This window comes from Suricata suricatta, chromosome 1 (genome assembly GCF_006229205.1).
Source record: "Suricata suricatta isolate VVHF042 chromosome 1, meerkat_22Aug2017_6uvM2_HiC, whole genome shotgun sequence".
Lineage (NCBI taxonomy): Eukaryota > Metazoa > Chordata > Mammalia > Carnivora > Herpestidae > Suricata > Suricata suricatta.
The window spans coordinates 187,743,014-187,746,903 of NC_043700.1; the positions used below are offsets into that span (position 1 = coordinate 187,743,014).

The 3,890-nt window shown below is 53.4% G+C and overlaps 1 protein-coding gene across 1 annotated transcript in view; it reads left to right on the forward strand.

Moving 5' to 3' along the window:
* Positions 1-3,890, forward strand: part of ZNF518B (zinc finger protein 518B) — a 21,549-nt gene that overhangs the window by 1,696 nt on the left and 15,963 nt on the right. The window lies entirely within an intron of this gene.

A 3,890-nucleotide genomic window follows, 5' to 3' on the forward strand; every position in this document is an offset into this window, starting at 1 on the left:
GCAGGCATCTGCCTTTGGTTACATGGCAACTTTGCAAACGCTGGTCGCCAGAGCCACGCGACTAGGCTCCGAGTCCTCCATAATCTCGCCAGCCCGGCGAGTTCGGCCCCCGCCGCTCCCTTAAAGAAGCGAGATCGCGGGGAGCGCGCGCCCCGAGGTGGGGCGCCCAGGTTACAATGCCAATCGCTGGGTGAGCACAGAGCGGCCCGCGCGGGATAGAGGTCTACACGCGCGCGGATCCCCCAGGACCTGCCGCGCAGCGACACCACTGGCCACAGGCGGTACTACAGTTCCGGCCCTCGCGGGCGGGGCCCGGGCAGCGTAGAGGCCGCCTCGAGTGGCTCTACCCGCAGCGCATGCCCGGTGCGTGGCTCCCGGCTTCCCGGCTGCCGGAGCGCGCGGGCCCGCGGGGCTCCAGAGGCGGCTGTGTTGGGAGAGTGTAGCCCGCCGCGGCGCCTGGAAAGCACGCAGCGCCGCCAGGTGGCACAAGGTGGCTGGAACCCTAGCCTAGCCCTGGGCGCTCCTTCGCCCCCTTGTGAGTTGATCAAAAGCATCTCAGAGACGCTAGTAACTTGCCAAAGGTCACACAGCCCTTGCAGAAAAATAATGGGATTGGGATTCAGACTCTGCAGCCTCCACCCGCTGCGCCCCAGGAATGGGAGGAGCACCGAATCTGAGCATTTTAGTAGTCCTATACGACCTTGGAGACCCTCAAAGTTACTAGAGATTTCTGAAATGTTTTAAACAACAGAAAGCCTCTTCCTTGGGTCCCCTCTTTATGCACAGCCATGAAATGCCCGAGATTTCCATGTCTTTGACTGCCCCCGCCCCTCCAGTTCCAAAACTGGTTGTTAGAGTCCTGGCCTTTTTCTGAGGCATACAGGTTGAGAATCTTCCTCTGAGCCACAGGCTCCTCAATGGCAGAATCCTGGTAAATGACTTCCTAAGGTCACAGTCTCTAAGTGCCGAGGGAGATCTAGATCTGCACTGTTCTGCCCAGTCTCCTTCAAACGTGTGCAACTCTGCCAACCACAGGGTCTTCGCGCATGCTCTTCTCCAACGTAGGAAGCTCTTTTCCACCTTCCCATGCTGGTTCCTACTCCTGACTTAGAGTTCATCTTCCAAGTCCCCTTCACTGAGCCTTTTTGATCATTTCTCTTGGTTTGCACTCCCTTCCTCACTGCACTACCCAGTTTTTCCTCCCTGACCTCTAGCAGTCCCTAATATTAATGATATATTCCATTACTTATCTGGGTCTACCACCCCCCAACAACACGAACACTCCCCAAAGGAGCCTGATCCTGTTCCTCGCTCTCTCCTCAGCACCTACTTGTGCCTGCACTAAATTGGCACTAAGTAAATGTTCGTTGAATGAATAAGCATCTGTCCCCAACCCTTATATTCAATGATTGGTTTTGTTTACATGTCTTCCCTCCTCCTAGATGTGAGGTAATCTTATCTGAGAGCTTTTATTAGTTTCTTAGGGCTGCTGTAAGCAACAGAAATTCATGGTCTCACAGTTCTGAGCGCTAGACGTGTAAAATCAAGGTGTCACCAGGGCCCTGCTCCCCAGAATGCTGTAGGGAAAGATTCCTTCTTGCCTTTTCCAGCTTCTAACAGCCCCGGGGGTTCCCACGAAACAGAACTCCCACATGGCTTGTCTTCACATGGCCCTTTCTCTCTGTGTCTTCACAGGGCATTTGCCTCTCTGGGTTTCTTCTCTTTTAAGGACACCAATCATATTAGATAAGGACCCACTCAATGACTTCATTTAACTATGTCTGCAAAGACCCCGTTTCCAAATGAGGTCACGTCCACAGGTGTGAACTCGCATTTCCATTCACCGGGAATCAGAGCTTTAGCAAACCTTTTTGTGGAGATGTGATTCAACCTGTAACAGGGGTGATCTATGGAATGCTGAAAAAGGATCTAGGCAAACCAAACAGGATGGGAAAGAAAACACAGGGCAGCCATAAATGTAGGCCATGTGCTCTGGTTGGACGTCCAGAAAAATTTCCAGATGAGCTCTCCCTGCATTGAAGAAGGGACAATAGGGCAACTTTAAGGGTTTCTTTGGGAGTGGTCTCTGTTCCTGCTCGGCCCTATTCCAGGCTGTAAACACCCCATTTCCAGACCCTCCACAAAGCATTTTATTTGCCTGAAGGTGGGCTTCTGAGAAATGTAAATCTGCCAAGGACTATGCTAAGCCTTGACCTGCTTTCTCCTTTTTAGTGTTGACAGTTGCCCTGTGAGAGAGGACCTATTGTTCCCTGAATTTTACATGAGAAACTGAGGTTCACACAGGTTAGGGAGCAGACTCCCAACTTCTTCTTGCCTGAGCTGGGATTTACGACCAGCTCTAACTCCAGAAAAATTTCCAGGAAAGTCAGATTCTGTGTGACTCAAGGGGGCAGATTTGCAATGCAGGAGTGGAAGGAATTTACAAGGAGAGGCCACAATTCGGCTAAATCATAGGGAAAATTCTCTAATGCTTAGACTTCTGATTCTCCAATACCTAGAATTGACGGTTTTTCCCTGAATTTAGCAGCTTTTGCCACTAGCGATTTCTAGGCAGTGGCCAGGTTAGATTCAGTGTGCCCTTCCCAAGCCCCATCCGGCTCTAGAGAAGATGGGACTCTCTGCTCTAAGGATACGAACTCTTTGTACGGAAATGTGTTTTTCCGAGAAAAAAATCCCCGAGTTTTTCTGAGCCACAGGAGATAGAGGACCAGGAAGCTGCCTTATCAGGAATGAAGGTCCAGCATTGCAGCAAAGAGCAGGGGGAGAAAAAGTTGCTGTGGCTCCATCTCTGGGTTGGTCTTCTCTCTACTCGGGGGGGCATTTTTGCCTCGCTGCGGTGACTGACGCGATCGTCCTGAAGTCCACTTCTCCGTGTTGAAGCGTTGCCCCAGCCCTGCATCTGGCCCACGTCCACGCACCCTGACCTCTGGCCTCCCAACAGGAAGGTGTCGGAAACCTGCCTTGCTCCTTCCGGAGCTTTGAAATAAACCTTTGACGGCTGTTCCTGGAGAAACTGCGCTTCCCGGTGAAATTGCTCCTCCCTGCCACAGTCTGCCCTTCCTCGGGGGCCCTTTCATTTTGTAGGGAGCAACATCTGAGCCACTTTTTATTGGGACTGGCTCCCTTCTTTCCTCAGAGAGGGCTATATTTTAGGTACACTTTCTTTCCGGAAGGTCAAAAGTGCGCGTGCATTGGGGGTGGAAGGAGGTTCCCAGAAAAATGGTATCGGAGTTCAAGGAGCAGGAAAAAACACGCATTGAATGAGCTCACACCACCTCCAGACTCCCCCCAAATCATGCTCTTGTCTGGCCCTCACAGCCATTTACGTGGCGTCAGGTATGATCTCTTCCACCTGTAGTAATGGAAAGCGGGAGTCTCAGAAAGGTCAGGGGATCAGTGGATTCGTTCGTCCAAGGTCTCCAAGGTAGGATGTAAAGGAGTCGGGACTCGAACCCAACTCAAGGCCATGTCATTCCCTGTTGCTTTCACAAGAATTTGGAGGCTGAAGAGCTGAGCTCCTTTTCTCTCTCGCCTTCACTCACTCGTTGTTGGAATTCAAGCTCCACCAGGGCAGGGGCCTACTGCGCCCTCGGCTTGGCCCCAGCGCCCGCACACGGCGAGCGCTCACGAACAAGCCGCAGCGCGGACGATTGATGGAAGTAGATCGATCCTGCAGCGAGAATCCTGAGCCTGCGAGCACCGCATGCAGGCTGAGCACAACCGCTGCATGCGGTGGGTGTGGACGCGCTGGGTCGAGCTTGGACACCCGGGCACGGATCCGTCTCGGACTCCCCGCGGCACCGAGACCCGGCGGGGCCACGCGCAGCCTTAGGGACCTCGGGCACCAGGCGCGCCGCAGCCGAGCCTCC